Below are 19,178 nucleotides of genomic sequence, written 5' to 3' on the forward strand. Positions count from 1 at the left end.
GTCCAGAGGAACGTTCTTGGGTCTCATCCTCGGACGTACATGCCCCTGTCCTCCTCCGTGATTTCCATAGACGTTTTCCCCTCAAGCCCAGTGGTCCTCCGAGGGGGAGGGGACGTTGAGGAGGGGGTACTGTCAGGGCTGGGCTGAGCCCTTCCTTCCTTGAGCTGGCTGCTCAGCTGTCGGCTAATTGCCAGCTCCTTTCTCTCCACAGTGACTCAGCTGTTGATGATCTGCTCGTCAGTTGTGGCTACTTAAAGCCGTCCAGCTCACTTCATCTCTGCCTTCGCCTTTGGTCACATCTCAGAGACTTTCTCCTGCGTTCCTGTTGAATACTTGCTCGGCTGACGTCCCTTCTGGCTCCTGATCCTGCTTGCTGTACTACTACGTTGATCTCTGGCTCTCTGACATTGGCTGACTCTCCTATCCGGTTACTGAGCTCTGGCTATGTATTGACTACGCTTACTCTGTTTACCTTTTTATTATTATTAAACAAGTGTGATTGACTGTACTTCTGTCTCGGTCTGATTCCTGGTTTCTGACACAGGGCCACTCTGTGCAAAACCAACCGCACAGAGGAGGTAAGTATGACATGTTTGTTATTTTAAAAGAAAAAAAGGGAACGTTAAAAAGTGTCCCTTTAAACTGTCCGCTCTGTATGTATCTTCTGACAGGCTGCGCAAGGAGGCCCGTATGTCTGGAACCATAGGTGATAGGAGCCCCAAATTCTGACCGGTGGTGGGGTAGGTCTTTAGATATTTGGTGTCTCTGTGACCTCTGGTAACCGAGCCACAACCCTCAAAGTTGATTCTTTTTTTGGGTGTTTTTTTTGGCAAATGGGCCTATCTTAAAGTAATGGGCCTGGAGCTGCAGCTCCAATAGCCCCAATGTTAATCCGGCCCTGAGCAGAGCCCCCAGTCTGGATAGCACAGGAGGAGCAGAGCCCCCAGTCTGGATAGCACAGGAGGAGCAGAGCCCCCAGTCTGGATAGCACAGGGAAAGCAGAGCCCCCAGTCTGGATAGCACAGGAGGAGCAGAGCCCCCAGTCTGGATAGCACAGGGAGAGCAGAGCCCCCAGTCTGGATAGCACAGGAGGAGCAGAGCCCCCAGTGTGGATAGCACAGGGAAAGCAGAGCCCCCAGTCTGGATAGCACAGGAGGAGCAGAGCCCCCAGTCTGGATAGCACAGGAGGAGCTGAGCCCCCAGTCTGATAGCACAGGAGGAGCTGAGCCCCCAGTCTGATAGCACAGGAGGAGCAGAGCCCCCAGTCTGGATAGCACAGAGGGAGCAGAGCCCCCAGTCTGGATAGCACAGGGAGAGCTGAGCCCCCAGTCTGGATAGCACAGGAGGAGCAGAGCCCCCAGTCTGGATAGCACAGGAGGAGCAGAGCCCCCAGTCTGATAGCACAGAGAGAACAGAGCCCCCAGTCTGGATAGTACGGAGGGAGCAGAGCCCCCAGTCTGGAAAGCACAGGGAGAACAGAGTCCCCAGTCTGGATAGCACAGGGAGAGCAGAGCCCCCAGTCTGATAGCACAGGAGGAGCAGAGCCCCCAGTCTGGATAGCACAGGGAGAGCAGAGCCCCCAGTCTGATAGCACAGGAGGAGCAGAGCCTCCAGTCTGGATAGCACAGGGAGAGCAGAGCCCCCAGTCTGGATAGCACAGGAGGAGCAGAGCCCCCAGTCTGGATAGCACAGGAGGAGCAGAGCCCCCAGTCTGGATAGCACAGGGAAAGCAGAGCCCCCAGTCTGGATAGCACAGGAGGAGCAGAGCCCCCAGTCTGGATAGCACAGGGAGAGCAGAGCCCCCAGTCTGGATAGCACAGGAGGAGCAGAGCCCCCAGTGTGGATAGCACAGGGAAAGCAGAGCCCCCAGTCTGGATAGCACAGGAGGAGCAGAGCCCCCAGTCTGGATAGCACAGGAGGAGCTGAGCCCCCAGTCTGATAGCACAGGAGGAGCTGAGCCCCCAGTCTGGATAGCACAGGAGGAGCAGAGCCCCCAGTCTGGATAGCACAGGAGGAGCAGAGCCCCCAGTCTGGATAGCACAGGAGGAGCTGAGCCCCCAGTCTGATAGCACAGGAGGAGCAGAGCCCCCAGTCTGGATAGCACAGAGGGAGCAGAGCCCCCAGTCTGGATAGCACAGGAGGAGCAGAGCCCCCAGTCTGGATAGCACAGGAGGAGCAGAGCCCCCAGTCTGGATAGCACAGGGAGAGCTGAGCCCCCAGTCTGGATAGCACAGGAGGAGCAGAGCCCCCAGTCTGGATAGTACGGAGGGAGCAGAGCCCCCAGTCTGGATAGCACAGAGAGAACAGAGCCCCCAGTCTGGATAGTACGGAGGGAGCAGAGCCCCCAGTCTGGAAAGCACAGGGAGAACAGAGCCCCCAGTCTGGATAGCACAGGGAGAGCAGAGCCCCCAGTCTGATAGCACAGGAGGAGCAGAGCCCCCAGTCTGGATAGCACAGGGAGAGCAGAGCCCCCAGTCTGATAGCACAGGAGGAGCAGAGCCTCCAGTCTGGATAGCACAGGAGGAGCAGAGCCCCCAGTCTGGATAGCACAGGAGGAGCAGAGCCCCCAGTCTGGAAAGCACAGGGAGAACAGAGTCCCCAGTCTGGATAGCACAGGGAGAGCAGAGCCCCCAGTCTGGATAGCACAGGGAGAGCAGAGCCTCCAGTCTGGATAGCACAGGAGGAGCAGAGCCCCCAGTCTGGATAGCACAGGAGGAGCAGAGCCCCCAGTCTGGAAAGCACAGGGAGAACAGAGCCCCCAGTCTGGATAGCACAGGGAGAGCAGAGCCCCCAGTCTGATAGCACAGGAGGAGCAGAGCCCCCAGTCTGGATAGCACAGGAGGAGCAGAGCCCCTAGTCTGGATAGCACAGGAGGAGCAGAGCCCCCAGTCTGGATAGCACAGGAGGAGCAGAGCCCCCAGTCTGGATAGCACAGGAGGAGCAGAGCCCCCAGTCTGGATAGCACAGGAGGAGCAGAGCCCCCAGTCTGGATAGTACAGAGGGAGCAGAGCCCCCAGTCTGGATAGCACAGGAGGAGCAGAGCCCCCAGTCTGGATAGTACAGGAAGAGCAGAGCCCCCAGTCTGGATAGCACAGGAGGAGCAGAGCCCCCAGTCTGGATAGCACAGGAAGAGCAGAGCCCCCAGTCTGGATAGCACAGGAGGAGCAGAGCCCCCAGTCTGGATAGCACAGGGGGAGAAGAGTTGGTATTCCGCACACATACAGTCTGTACAATGGACGGATCGTGCAATGACAGCAGCAGGAGGAGCTGGGGGGGGGGGGGGAGGACCTCCTGAATATGGGGCTGTCCTTGTTGCTGGATGATGCAACTTTGCCTTTAAGAAAAAGCCGCTCAGTGACAGTTCGGGGCCAGTGAGAGCTCCAGAGACTGAGGACCGGGCGCTGCAGCATGGTAAGCGGCCCCTGTCTGTATATACACCCCTCACCTGTCTGTATATACACCCCTCACCTGTCTATACATACACCCCTCACCTGTCTGTATATACACCCCTCACCTGTCTATACATACAACCCTCACCTGTCTATACATACACCCCTCACCTGCCTGTATATACACCCCTCACCTGTCTATACATACAACCCTCACCTGTCTATACATACACCCCTCACCTGACTGTATATACACCCCTCACCTGCCTGTATATACACCCCTCACCTGTCTATATATACACCACTCACCTGCCTGTATATACACCCCTCACCTGCCTGTATATACACCCCTCACCTGTCTGTATATACACCCCTCACCTGCCTGCATATACACCCCTCACCTGCCTGTATATACACCCCTCACCTGCCTGCATATACACCCCTCACCTGCCTGTATATACACCCCTCACCTGTCTGTACATACACTCCTCACCTGCCTGTTTATACACCCCTCACCTGCCTGTGCTGGGGGGTCTTTGTCACCCGCCGGGGGAAATCTGCACATTGTCATCCGCAAAGATCCATCTGACAGTGCCAGACATCACTGGGACCTGTGGATACTTCTCCTCTAAGAGACCCAGAACTGCAGGACCTGCCGGGACTGGGGGGTGCACACTGTGTGGGGTGTCATTCTGGGGGGTGCACACTGTGTGCGGTGTCATTCTGGGGGGACCACGCTGTATGAGCTGTCAGTCTGGGTGCTGCATATTGTGTGAGGTGTCAGTCTGGGGTCTCCATAATGTTAGGGGTGTCATTCCAGGGTCTTTGCATTGTTTGGGGGGGGGGGGGCAGTCTGGGGTCTATACATTTTTTGGGGTGTCAGTCTGGGATCTGCACACTGTTTGGGGTCTCAGTCTGGGGTATGTGCATTGCTTGGGGTGTCAGTCTGGGATCTGTATACTGTATGAGCTGAAAGTCTGAGGGGACCAGGCTGTATGAGTTGTCAGTCTGGGGTCTCCATAATGTTAGGGGTGTCATTCCAGGGTCTTTGCATTGTTTGGGGGGGGGCAGTCTGGGGTCTATACATTTTTTGGGGTGTCAGTCTGGGATCTGCACACTGTTTGGGGTGTCAGTCTGGGGTTTAGGGTGTCAATCTGGGGTCTGCACACTGTCCGGGGTGTCAGCCTGGCGTTTACACACTGCTTGGGGTGTCAGTCTGGGGTCTGCATACTGTTTGGGGTGTCTGGTGGGTTTGGTCTGGCTCAGTGTTGGGCAGATATTTGGGGTCTGGCAGTGAAATGATGAGGATTATGTTGATTATGAAGATTATGTTGATGATGAGGATAGTGATGTTGATGATTATGTTGAGGATGATGATGATGAGGATGAGGATGATGATGATGAGGATGATGGTGATGAGGATGATGATGAGGATGATGATAATGAGGATTGGACTCACAATGACAGAATATTAATTATCTGTTTATTCCTGAAAAGTGGTGGAGAGAACATTCACCTCTGGATATTCTACTTCATGGAGGGGAGCTGCACTGTGCACTCTCCTGGGCTCTCTGTGTCCCTGGCAGTGCTGGGCTCTCTGTGTCCCTGGCAGTGCTGGGCTCTCTGTGCCCCTGGCAGTGCTGGGCTCTCTGTGTCCCTGGCAGTGCTGGGCTCTCTGTGTCCCTGGCAGTGCTGGGCTCTCTGTGTCCCTGGCAGTGCTGGGCTCTCTGTGTCCCTGGCAGTGCTGGGCTCTCTGTGTCCCTGGCAGTGCTGGGCTCTCTGTGCCCCTGGCAGTGCTGGGCTCTCTGTGCCCCTGGCAGTGCTGGGCTCTCTGTGCCCCTGGCAGTGCTGGGCTCTCTGTGTCCCTGGCAGTGCTGGGCTCTCTGTGTCCCTGGCAGTGCTGGGCTCTCTGTGCCCCTGGCAGTGCTGGGCTCTCTGTGCCCCTGGCAGTGCTGGGCTCTCTGTGTCCCTGGCAGTGCTGGGGTCTCCTCTGTCCCTGGCAGTGCTGGGCTCTCTGTGTCCCTGGCAGTGCTGGGCTCTCTGTGTCCCTGGCAGTGCTGGGCTCTCTGTGTCCCTGGCAGTGCTGAGCTCTCTGTGTCCCTGGCAGTGCTGGGCTCTCTATGTCCCTGGCAGTGCTGGGCTCTCTGTGTCCCTGGCAGTGCTGGGCTCTCTGTGTCCCTGGCAGTGCTGGGCTCTCTGTGCCCCTGGCAGTGCTGGGCTCTCTGTGCCCCTGGCAGTGCTGGGCTCTCTGTGTCCCTGGCAGTGCTGGGGTCTCCTCTGTCCCTGGCAGTGCTGGGGTCTCCTCTGTCCCTGGCAGTGCTGGGCTCTCTGTGTCCCTGGCAGTGCTGGGCTCTCTGTGTCCCTGGCAGTGCTGGGCTCTCTGTGTCCCTGGCAGTGCTGGGCTCTCTGTGTCCCTGGCAGTGCTGGGCTCTCTGTGTCCCTGGCAGTGCTGGGCTCTCTATGTCCCTGGCAGTGCTGGGCTCTCTGTGTCCCTGGCAGTGCTGGGCTCTCTGTGCCCCTGGCAGTGCTGGGCTCTCTGTGCCCCTGGCAGTGCTGGGCTCTCTGTGCCCCTGGCAGTGCTGGGCTCTCTGTGTCCCTGGCAGTGCTGGGGTCTCCTCTGTCCCTGGCAGTGCTGGGGTCTCCTCTGTCCCTGGCAGTGCTGGGCTCTCTGTGTCCCTGGCAGTGCTGGGCTATTTCTCCAGTAATTTTCCATACCATGTGTAGTGGGCGGGGCCTGTCAGCACAACAGAAGCACCACGTGGCAGCTGATGTAACTCGCAGTGCCAGACGGAGCCGAAATCTTCATCTCCCGGTGCGAAGTGTCCGTCCTCCGAGATCACCGCCGGGCACATCCCTGATATCCCCGACATCTCCATCCCCGACATCCCTGACACTGACATCCATCCCCAGCACTGACATCCATCCCCGACATCCATCCCCAGCACTGATATCCCCGATACTCACATCCCAGAGACCGACATCCATCCCCAACACTGATATCCCTGACATCCATCCCCAACACTGATATCCCTGACATCCATCCCCAACACTGATATCCCTGACATCCATCCCCGACACTGACATCCATCCCTAGCACTGACATCCATCCCCGACATCCATCCCCAGCACCGACATCCCCCCACCCGCACCGACATCCCTGACACCGACATCCATCCCCAGCACTGACATCCATCCCCGACACCGACATCCATCCCCAGCACCGACATCCCTGACACTGACATCCATCCCCAGAACTGACATCCATCCCCAGCACTGATATCCCCGACATCTCCAGCACCGACATCCCTGACACTGACATCCATCCCCAGCACTGACATCCATCCCCAGCACTGATATCCCCGACATCTCCAGCACCGACATCCCTGACACTGACATCCATCCCCGACACCGACGTCCATCCCCAGCACTGATATCCCTGATATCCCCGACATTGACATCCCAGAGACCGACATCCATCCCCAACACTGATATCCCTGACATCCATCCCCGACACTGACATCCATCCCTAGCACTGACATCCATCCCCGACATCCATCCCCAGCACCGACATCCCCCCCCGCACCGACATCCCTGACACCGACATCCATCCCCAGCACTGACATCCATCCCCGACACCGACATCCATCCCCAGCACTGATATCCCCGACATCTCCGCCACCGACATCCCTGATATCCCCGACATCCGATTCCCCGACACACTGTTATCCCAGACACTGACATCGCACTGATACATTGTATCACACAATGATCGGAGGGGAGAGTATACTGTAAGAAGATGATGAGTGGATTGCGATATGTAGTTGGTGTTCGAAACAATGATTCTGTTTCTGAGATCTTGTAAGAAGATCAGTTCTGTCCATAGAGAGGGTCGGTGGTGTCCATAGGGAGGGTCAGTTCTGTCCATAGAGAGGGTCGGTGGTGTCCATAGAGAGGGTCAGTTCTGTCCATAGAGAGGGTCAGTTCTGTCCATAGAGAGGGTCAGTTCTGTCCATAGAGAGGGTCGGTGCTGTCCATAGATAGGGTCAGTTCTGTCCATAGAGAGGGTCAGTTCTGTCCATAGAGAGGGTCAGTTCTGTCCATAGAGAGGGTCAGTTCTGTCCATAGAGAGGGTCAGTTCTGTCCATAGAGAGGGTCGGTGCTGTCCATAGATAGGGTCGGTTCTGTCCATAGAGAGGGTCAGTTCTGTCCATAGATAGGGTCAGTTCTGTCCATAGAGAGGGTCAGTTCTGTCCATAGAGAGGGTCGGTGCTGTCCATAGAGAGGGTCGGTGCTGTCCATAGAGAGGGTCAGTGCTGTCCATAGAGAGGGTCAGTTCTGTCCATAGAGAGGGTCAGTTCTGTCCATAGAGAGGGTCAGTTCTGTCCATAGAGAGGGTCAGTCCTGTCCATAGAGAGGGTCGGTGCTGTCCATAGAGAGGGTCGGTGCTGTCCATAGAGAGGGTCGGTGCTGTCCATAGAGAGGGTCGGTGCTGTCCATAGAGAGGGTCAGTTCTGTCCATAGAGAGGGTCGGTGCTGTCCATAGAGAGGGTCGGTGGTGTCCATAAAGAGGGTCAGTTCTGACCATAGAGAGGGTCGGTTCTTTGCATAGAAAGGGTCAGTCCTGTCCATAGAGAGGGTCGGTGCTGTCCATAGAGAGGATCGGTGGTGTCCATAGAGAGGGTCTGTTCTGTCCATAGAGAGGGTCTGTGCTGTTCATAGAGAAGGTCAGTTCTGTCCATAGAGAGGGTCGGTGCTGTCCATAGAAAGGGTCGGTGCTGTCCATAGAGAGGGTCAGTTCTGTCCATAGAGAAGATCGGTGCTGTCCATAGAAAGGGTCGGTGCTGTCCATAGAGAGGGTCGGTGGTGTCCATAGACAGGGTCAGTTCTGTCCATAGAGAGGGTCAGTTCTGTCCATAGAGAGGGTCAGTTCTGTCCATAGAGAGGGTCAGTTCTGTCCATAGAGAGGCTCTGTGGTGTCCATAGAGAGGGTCAGTTCTGTCCATAGAGAGGGTCAGTTCTGTCCATAGAGAAGATCGGTGCTGTCCATAGAAAGGGTCGGTGCTGTCCATAGACAGGGTCAGTTCTGTCCATAGAGAGGGTCAGTTCTGTCCATAGAGAGGGTCGGTGGTGTCCATAGAGAGGGTCAGTTCTGTCCATAGAGAGATCAGCGGTGTCCACAGGAAAGTAAAGAACAAATGAAATTATAATATTACCATTATTAAATATATTTATACTATCGATATGATAATATTCATTTAGAATAATATTGTTTTATATATTCTTTTACTTATTTATAATATTAACTTATTTATTGATAATATTACCATTATTAAATATATTTATTTATAATATCAATATGATCATATTTATTTAGAATGATATAATTTTTTAAATGTATTTATTTTTAATCCTAATATTATTTATTTGCTTATATATAATATTCATATAATATTATATTAGGAGATGTATTATAAGAATTCAGCAGGCTAACTTAGAGCTAACTTAGAGCATCAGAGAGGATTCCTCTAAATCAGCGCCGCGAAAATATAAACCCGCCGACTAATTCTAATTTTGAATTAAAAATCATTGTGATCCACAGCATGAAATCTGTCTGAGACTTTTGCAGAACTGTCTGTGTTGCCCGGGCTGACAGGCGCCGGGGGTCACGAATATGCGGGTCACATGCACTTTGGTAAAGGAGAGGAGGACTGACTTGTGCGTCCGATTTTGTCGCTAATTTGCATGCTAAATGTTCCGTATCCGAGTCCCGTGTGCCGGGCCAAGGGATGTTCACAAATAGGGAACACGACGGAAGGATGTCACTTGGTCCCTTGTGACCACAAACCGATGTGCATAAAATAAATCTCTGTCTACATAAAGTGCAGAAACAATAACATAATAACCAGATATAGGATATAATAATCATTGTTATTATTACCACTGTTATTTGTTTTATTATTGTTGTTGTTTTTATTAATATGAAAATATGTGGAAGGTGAGACTTCAACTAAATGCATTTGCAGCAGTGGAGTTTTGGTCTCATTTTCCACACATTTTTTAAATATATATCTTTAAGAAATTAGATTTTTTTATGTAAATGGACAAAGGTTTATACATTTTACACATAATTTTTTATTATTTATATTAGATAATAATCATTTCTATTATGTAACATTTTATAATAATTTTTCTCTAATTTAAGCGTGGCACACAATGGTTAATTATCTGCTTACAAAGATTGCCTGTCCTTATCCAGCCCTGGGGGCACCATTTCTCCCACTGACACCAACAATAGGGCACCGTTCCTTCCACTGATACCAACAATGGGGCACCGTTCCTTCCACTGATACCAACAATGGGGCACCGTTCCTTCCACTGATACCAACAATGGGGCACCGTTCCTTCCACTGATACCAAAAATGTGGCACCGTTCCTTCCACTGACACCAACAATGGGGCACCATTTCTCCCACTGACACCAACAATGGAGCACCATTTCTCCAACGGACACCAACAATGGGGCAGCATTTCGCCCACTGACACCAACAATGGGGCACCGTTCCTTCCACTGATTACCAACAATGGGGCACCGTTCCTTCCGCTGATACCAAAAATGTGGCACCGTTTCTTCCACTGACACCAACAATGGGGCACCATTTCTCCTACTGATATCAAGAATGGGGCACCATTCATTCCACTGACACCAACAATGGGGCACCGTTTCTCCCACTGACACCAACAATGGGGCACCGTTTCTCCCACTGACACCAACAATGGGGCACCGTTTCCCCCACTGACACCAACAATGGGGCATTGTTTACCTCCAGTTTTCTAATCTCGCTGGCCACACTCTGGCCCCTGTAAGGCATGAAAGTTAGTAAACTGGCCCTTTGTTTGGAAGGTTTGGGGCCCCTGTGTCAGTGCGAGTGTCTGGATAGGGTTAGGTGAAGAGGAAGTGCGGGGAGTCTGTATATTTGTTGGTTTCTTGTGACGTTGCACTTTGTGTATCCAGTTCAGAAATTTGTGGTCCCCCCATCCCCCCCCCCCCCAGCGACCAGCCAACTTTTTCCTTTTCAGCCTGTCCTGGCAACATGGAAAGGGGAAGTTGGTTGGTTGCTGTGAGGAAGCACAGACAGTCCACCTTTCAGACACCTTCCTCCCGGTGGAGTGTGTGGAGAACGAACAGGCAGAGACCCTACCTGTAAGATAAAAGCTGTCCTGCCCCCCGAGTGCTCCCCCCCTCCCCCATGTATTCCGGGCTCCGCTTGCCTATATACAGGGCGGTGTGGGGCTTATTATGACCTCATGTGGTCCCTCATCATCACATAGGGACACTCATTTCTACTGAATGTATACTATTGTATTTTTCATTACTTTCATTTACATTTTATATTGATTATATCTCACTATATTTTTCAATATTCTCACATGTTTGATTTTTTGATCACTTTTATTCTCAATATTGTCGATAATTTTCATTCTTGACATTAGTTTGTTTATAGCGCTGCACATTTGTCTTCCTTTTTTGTCACACTTTACATTTTGCTGTGCTGGCTGCTTTTTCACGTTTTTTGACAGCGCGGTATATATATGTTTTCCTGGTATATACAGGCCGGGACTGACATGGCGGGCGCCAGCGGGCGGAGAAGAGCAAACACACGTCCACTCCCCTCCCCCTCTTCCTGTAAACCGGAAAGTGACACGGGAGACATTGGGGGTCTTATTAAAGAGAACCTGTCACCTAAAAATCATCGCTTTTTGTCCCCTATGTAATGAAAAGAAAACCACAAAAATTATATTTTTTTTGCAAAAAAATTGTGACACCCATACACAACCCCCCCAAAACATTGAGCCCCCCCACCCCCATATCATACACAACCCCCCCAAAACATTGAGCCCCCCCACCCCCATATCATACACAACCCCCCCAAAACATTGACCCCCCCACCCCCATATCATACACAACCCCCCCAAAACATTGACCCCCCCACCCCCATATCATACACAACCCCCCCAAAACATTGACCCCCCCACCCCCATATCATACACAACCCCCCAAAACATTGAGCCCCCCCACCCCTATATCATACACAACCCCCCCAAAACATTGAGCCCCCCCACCCCCATATCATACACAACCCCCCCAAAACATTGACCCCCCCACCCCCATATCATACACAACCCCCCCAAAACATTGAGCCCCCCCACCCCCATATCATACACAACCCCCCAAAACATTGAGCCCCCCCACCCCCATATCATACACAACCCCCCCAAAACATTGACCCCCCACCCCCATATCATACACAACCCCCCAAAACATTGAGCCCCCCCACCCCCATATCATACACAACCCCCCCAAAACATTGACCCCCCCACCCCCATATCATACACAACCCCCCAAAACATTGAGCCCCCCCACCCCCATATCATACACAACCCCCCCAAAACATTGAGCCCCCCCACCCCCATATTATACACAACCCCCCCAAAACATTTAGCCCCCCACCCCCATATCATACACAACCCCCCCAAAACATTGAGCCCCACCCCCATATCATACATAACCCCCCCAAAACATTGAGCCCCCCACTCCCATATCATACACAACACCCCAAAACATTGAGCCCCCCCATATCATACAACCCCCCCAAAACATTGAGCCCCCCACCCCCATATCATACATAACCCCCCCCCAAAACATTGAGCCCCCCACCCCCATATCATACACAACCCCCCAAAACATTGAGCCCCTCCACCCCCATATCATACATAACCCCCCCCAAAACATTGAGCCCCCCCACCCCCATATATATATACACATACAAATGTAAACACGTGCTCTGGGGGCGCCTACGCATGAAACTGTCAATTGCGATACACGTTACATATCGCCGCGCACGCCGGAGTGAGAGCGATAATTCTATCACTGGACCTCCTCCGTAACACTAAACTGATGACCTATAGGGGGGGCTTCTGATGTATCGCCTATAGAAAATACAGGGGACTGAAGTTTGTCCCCCATTCACAGGTGCAAATAAATTTAAGGTTTGATATGTTGGGTATCTATTTACTCGGGGAAACCGCGTCTTTTTTATTTAACCAAAATCTGGTCGTTTATTGCGGTTTTTTTTTTTTCCACTTTAAATTCACTTTAACGTGTTTTTCACTGAAATTTTGCATTTCCTAGACCTGTGTGGTAATAATGTGTGACTAAAAAAATTTGAAACCACCACCATTTTATTCTCTGGGGTGTTTGATCTCAGGAAATATTTCCTGCTTTGGGGGTTTTGTGTAATCTTCAGGCCTAAAATATCTTTTTATAAACGTGTTCAAAAAAAGCAAAAACAGCTCTGGCAGTGAAAGGGTTAATAAATCCGGCTCTTCATCTTCATCTTCATCTTCATCTTCATCGGTCCTTAGCAGTAATGTGCGGGTGAAGATGACACCCCCAGGGGAACGCATGCTGAAAAAAAAACGATTGCACCTCCCCCTAACCCCTCCCCCTCCCCCCCATCCTGATGTCGGTCTGATCTCTGTGATTTCTGCGGAGATGTTAATAAGAATCTCTTCTCCTTTTCCAGTTTCCTGAAGAAGCTCCATTCAGATGAGAGGCGGGCCGACCAATCCTCGCTCTGTTCAGGTAGAGAAGACATCGTATCATTTATCACCTCCGTATCATTTATCTTCTCCGTATCATTTATCACCTCCGTATCATTTATCTTCTCCGTATCATTTATCATCTCCGTATCATTTATCTTCTCCATATCATTTATCTTCTCCGTATCATTTATCTTCTCCGTATCATTTATCTTCTCCATATCATTTATCTTCTCCGTATCATTTATCACCTCCGTATCATTTATCATCTCCGTATCATTTATCATCTCCGTATCATTTATCACCTCCGTATCATTTATCATCTCCGTATCATTTATCATCTCCGTATCATTTATCACCTCCGTATCATTTATCATCTCCGTATTATTTATTTTCTCCGTATCATTTATCATCTCCGTATCATTTATCTTCTCCGTATCATTTATCATCTCCGTATCATCTCCGTATCATTTATCACCTCCGTATCATTTATCACCTCCGTATCATTTATCACCTCCGTATCATTTATCTTCTCCGTATCATTTATCATCTCCGTATCATTTATCTTCTCCGTATCATTTATCTTCTCCGTATCATTTATCACCTCCGTATCATTTATCATCTCCGTATCATTTATCTTCTCCGTATCATTTATCATCTCCGTATCATTTATCTTCTCCGTATCATTTATCTTCTCCGTATCATTTATCTTCTCCGTATCATTTATCACCTCCGTATCATTTATCATCTCCGTATCATTTATCTTCTCCGTATCATTTATCATCTCCGTATCATTTATCTTCTCCGTATCATTTATCTTCTCCGTATCATTTATCACCTCCGTTTTATTTAACATCTTTGTATCTTATCTGTATCATTTACCATCTATTCATTGTTGTCAGTGGAGGACAAATCATGGATGATACAGATCAGGTTGTCATTTCTACCGACTGCCCCGGACAGACTGTAATAAGATTGTCTGCGCAGTGATTGGACGGACTGATTTCAGATTGCACAGTGAATGGACGGAAAAAATAAACCCTTTGGTTATAGATATCTGTTAAAGACTTCAGGAAGTGATAGTGAAATTGTCCCACCAATCAAAAACAAAGAAGACGGGCCGGTTGGGGATGTGACCGCCCCGTATAGAAATCTTTGGCGGGTCGGCCGACGACAATCTGATTTACTAATTGCTGAAGAGAGATGAACTCCAACAAATTCTCCTCATCCATTGCCTGACGCCGTCTGCACACCGGACCGCCCCTCCCCCACCCACCCTGTACATTCTAAATATATTTGTGCGTTTGTAGACGGGCAGCTGCGGTTCCTACGTTCGTCGTGTTGGCTCTGAACGATCCACTGACTCCTCTGATTAGCCGCAAAAGAAGAAAACGGGATTTAATTAATCAGCTAAGTCAGCCGTTAACAGCCAAGGGAAATCCACAGATGTCTGCTAACGTGCGATGCCTTCCTATTCCAGCGCGGTCCTCCGTCCCTCCGTCCATCCATCCGTCCCTCCGTCCATCCGTCCCCCTTCCTATTCCAGCGCGGTCCTCCGTCCCTCCATCCGTCCCTCCGTCCATCCATCCATCCCTCCGTCCATCCGTCCCTCCGTCCCCCTTCCTACCCCAGCGCGGTCCATCCGTCCATCCATCCGTCCCTCCGTCCCCCTTCCTATCCCAGCGTGGTCCATCCGTCCCTCCATCCGCCTTCCTACCCCAGCACGGTCCATCCGTCCATCCATCCCTCCCTCCGTCCATCCGTCCCTCCGTCCCCCTTCCTATTCCAGCGCGGTCCTCTATCCATCCGTCCATCCATCCGTCCCCCTTCCTCTCCCAGTGCGGTCCATCCGTCCCTCCGTCCCCCTTCCTATCCCAGTGCAGTCCATCCGTCCCTCCGTCCCCCTTCCTATCCCAGTGCAGTCCATCCGTCCCTCCGTCCCCCTTCCTATCCCAGCGCGGTCCATCCATCCCCCTTCCTATCCCAGCGCGGTCCATCCGTCCGTCTTCCTATCCCAGTGCGGTCCATCCGTCCCTCCGTCCACCTTCCGATCCCAGCGTGGTCCATCCATCCGCCTTCCTATCCCAGCGTGGTCCATCCGTCCGCCTTCCTATCCCAGCGCGGTCCATCCATCCATCCGTCCATCCGTCCGCCTTCCTATCCCAGCGCGGTCCATCCGTCCCCCTTCCTATCCCAGCGCAGTCCATCCGTCCCTCCGTCCCCCTTCCTATCCCAGCGCGGTCCATCCGTCCCTCCGTCCCCCTTCCTATCCCAGCGCGGTCCATCCGTCCCCCTTCCTATTCCAGCGCGGTCCATCCGTCCGTCTTCCTATCCCAGTGCGGTCCATCCGTCCCTCCGTCCGCCTTCCTATCCCAGCGCGGTTCATCCGTCCCCCTTCCTATTCCAGCGCGGTCCATCCGTCCGTCTTCCTATCCCAGTGCGGTCCATCTGTCCCTCCGTCCCCCTTCCTATCCCAGTGCAGTTCATCCGTTCCTCCGTCCCCCTTCCTATCCCAGCGCGGTCCATCCGTCCATCCGTCCGCATTCCTATCCCAGCACAGTCCATCCATCCCTCCGTCCATCCGTCCGCCTTCCTATCCCAGCGCGGTCCATCCATCCGTCCGCCTTCCTATCCCAGCGCAGTCCATCCGTCCCTCCGTCCGCATTCCTATCCCAGCGCGGTCCATCCATCCCTCCGTCCGCCTTCCTATCCCAGCGCAGTCCATCCGTCCCTCCGTCCGCATTCCTATCCCAGCGCGGTCCCTCCGTCCGCCTTCCTATCCCAGCGCAGTCCCTCCGTCCACCTTCCTATCCCAGCGCAGTCCCTCCGTCCGCCTTCCTATCACAGCGCAGTCCCTCCGTCCCTCCGTCCGCATTCCTATCCCAGCGCGGTCCATCCGTCCGCCTTCCTATCCCAGCGCAGTCCCTCCGTCCACCTTCCTATCCCAGCGCAGTCCCTCCGTCCGCCTTCCTATCACAGCGCAGTCCCTCCGTCCCTCCGTCCGCATTCCTATCCCAGCGCGGTCCATCCGTCCGCCTTCCTATCCCAGCGCAGTCCCTCCATCCGCCTTCCTATCCCAGCGCAGTCCCTCCATCCGCCTTCCTATCCCAGCGCAGTCCCTCCGTCCGCCTTCCTATCCCAGAGCTGTCCCTCCGTCCGCCTTCCTATCCCAGCGCAGTCCCTCCGTCCGCCTTCCTATCCCAGCGCAGTCCCTCCATCCGCCTTCCTATCCCAGCGCAGTCCCTCCGTCCGCCTTCCTATTCCAGAGCTGTCCCTCCGTCCGCCTTCCTATCCCAGCGCAGTCCCTCCGTCCGCCTTCCTATCCCAGCGCAGTCCCTCCGTCCGCCTTCCTATCCCAGCGCAGTCCTTCTGTCCGCCTTCCTATCCCAGCGCAGTCCCTCCATCCGCCTTCCTATCCCAGCGCAGTCCCTCCGTCCACCTTCCTATTCCAGAGCTGTCCCTCCGTCCGCCTTCCTATCCCAGCGCAGTCCCTCCGTCCACCTTCCTATTCCAGAGCTGTCCCTCCGTCCGCCTTCCTATCCCAGCGCAGTCCCTCCGTCCGCCTTCCTATCCCAGCGCAGTCCCTCCGTCCGCCTTCCTATCCCAGCGCAGTCCCTCCGTCCACCTTCCTATTCCAGAGCTGTCCCTCCGTCCGCCTTCCTATCCCAGCGCAGTCCCTCCGTCCACCTTCCTATTCCAGAGCTGTCCCTCCGTCCGCCTTCCTATCCCAGCGCAGTCCCTCCGTCCGCCTTCCTATCCCAGCGCAGTCCCTCCGTCCGCCTTCCTATTCCAGAGCTGTCCCTCCGTCCGCCTTCCTATCCCAGCGCAGTCCCTCCGTCCGCCTTCCTATCCCAGCGCAGTCCCTCCGTCCGCCTTCCTATTCCAGAGCTGTCCCTCCGTCCGCCTTCCTATCCCAGCACGGTCCATCCGTCAATCCATCCGCATTCTTATCCCAGCGCAGTCCATCCCTCTGTCCGCCTTCCTATCCCAGCGCGGTCGTTCCGTAACTCCGTCACCCTTTCTATTCGAGCGCAGTCCTCAATGCTATCACAAGTGAGCTAACAAGCCCCTAGGTCATTAGTCACTTGTCTACCGGGACACATTTATAATTCAAATTGAAATTATTTTTATATATTTTATTATTTATTTGTATTTGTTTTATTCTTCTTTTTTTTTTATTTAACTTCATTGCTATTACAAGCGAGCTAACAAGCCCCTATGTGACAGCATTGGGCAGGTGATAGGTTCTCTTTATCAGGACATCAGGAGTCCATTAGACCCTCAATGCCCCCCGTCCTTCTCTTCAGCTAATCCATTACAGATTGTGCTTGATTAGCTGCTTGATGTGCGCAGTTTCACAATCCATAAGCAAACCCCTTCAATGACGGACAGTCCCTTCCCCCTCCTTCCTGCCCGGACCAATATTCAGCTGTCAGCGCTGTCATACTTTGAATGACAATTACACGGTCATGTAGCACTGTACACATAGGATATTTTTATCACTATTTTCACACAAATAGAACTTTCTTTTGGTGGCATTTAATCTCCACTGGGGTTCCATGTCTTTATGGACTTTGCTTTGTGCACTGGTCCCCATCATTTGGTGGAGGGGGGATTATGGTGTGGGGGTGGGGGGGGGTGGAGGGGGGGGGGATTATGGTGTGGGGGGGTGTTCTTCAGGGGTTGGGTTTGGCCCCTTAGTTCCATTGAAGGGAACTCTTAAGGCGTCAGCATACCAAGACATTTTGGACAATTTCATGCTCCCAATTTTATGGGAATAGTTTGGGGACGGCCCCTTCCTGTTCCAACATGGCTGCCCACCAGTGTACAAAGCAAGGTCCATAAAGACATAGATGAGGGAGTTTGGAGCAGAGGAACTTGACTGTCCTGCACAGAGTCCTGACCTCAACCCCATAGAACACCTTTGGGATGAATTAGAGCAGAGACTGTGAGCCAGACCTTCTCATCCAACATCAGTGCCTGACCTCACAAATGCCCTTCTGGAAGAATGGTCAAACATTCCCATAGACACCCTCCTAAACCTTGTGGACGGCCTTCCCAGAAGAGTTGAAGCTGTTATAGCTGCAAAGGGCGGAGCCAACTCAATATTGAACCCTCCGGACTAAGACTGGGATGTCATTAAAGTTCATGTGCGTGTAAATTCTGTAGCGTTTGGGCTGCAAGCAATACATAAGGTGCCATAAAGAGACCTTGCAGCTTGCACATGCATTTGCAAATGCATGCTAACTAAACCCTTGTCTTTAACGCAGATTGTTGAACAGGTTAATCTGGTCGGTCGGCAGGTTGGTGAGTTGAGGGATGGAATGTTCTGTTTTTGACTTTCACTTTTGACAATATTGTGTATATCTGACAATCCACCAATCCTGATGTACTGACAGACAATCTCATTTCTTGAGGCCTGAAAACACCAGGACAGAACAAATACCCCCCAAATCACCCCCCAGTACAAATACCCCCCAAATCACCTCCTAGTACAAATACCCCCCAAATCACCCCCCAGGACAAATACCCCCCAAATCACCCCCCAGTACAAATACCCCCCAAATCACCTCCCAGTACAAATACCCCCCAAATCACCTCCCAGTACAAATACCCCCCAAATCACCTCCCAGTACAAATACCCCCCAAATCACCCCCCAGGACAAATACCCCCCAAATCACCCCCCAGTACAAATACCCCCCAAATCACCTCCCAGTACAAATACCCCCCAAATCACCTCCCAGTACAAATACCCCCCAAATCACCTCCTAGTACAAATACCCCCCAAATCACCCCCCAGTACAAATACCCCCCAAATCACCTCCCAGTACAAATACCCCCCAAATCACCCCCCAGTACAAATACCCCCCAAATCACCTCCCAGTACAAATACCCCCCAAATCACCTCCCAGTACAAATACCTCCCAAATCACCCCCAGTACAGATACCCCCCAAATCACCTCCCAGTACAAATACCCCCCAAATCACCCCCCAGTACAAATACCCCCCAAATCACCTCCCAGTACAAATACCCCCCAAATCACCCCCCAGTACAAATACCCCCCAAATCACCTCCCAGTACAAATACCCCCCAAATCACCCCCCAGTACAAATACCCCTCAAATCACCCCCCAGTACAAATACCCCTCAAATCACCCCCCAGTACAAATACCCCTCAAATCACCCCCA

General features: G+C 52.5%; 1 protein-coding gene across 2 annotated transcripts in view; it reads left to right on the forward strand.

Moving 5' to 3' along the window:
* Positions 1 to 3,272: 3,272 nt before the first annotated feature.
* Positions 3,273 to 19,178, forward strand: part of SLC6A9 (solute carrier family 6 member 9) — a 195,620-nt gene continuing 179,714 nt past the window's right edge. Inside the window, exons 1-2 of one of the 2 annotated variants that reach the window (XM_073593985.1) lie at positions 3,273 to 3,411; positions 12,973 to 13,031. The gene's annotated coding sequence lies outside the window, so the exon portion shown is untranslated. The remainder of the gene's footprint in view (positions 3,412 to 12,972; positions 13,032 to 19,178) is intronic. The other variant, XM_073593987.1, reaches the window with a different exon arrangement.

This window comes from Aquarana catesbeiana, linkage group LG07 (genome assembly GCF_042186555.1).
Source record: "Aquarana catesbeiana isolate 2022-GZ linkage group LG07, ASM4218655v1, whole genome shotgun sequence".
Taxonomy (NCBI): Eukaryota; Metazoa; Chordata; class Amphibia; order Anura; family Ranidae; genus Aquarana; species Aquarana catesbeiana.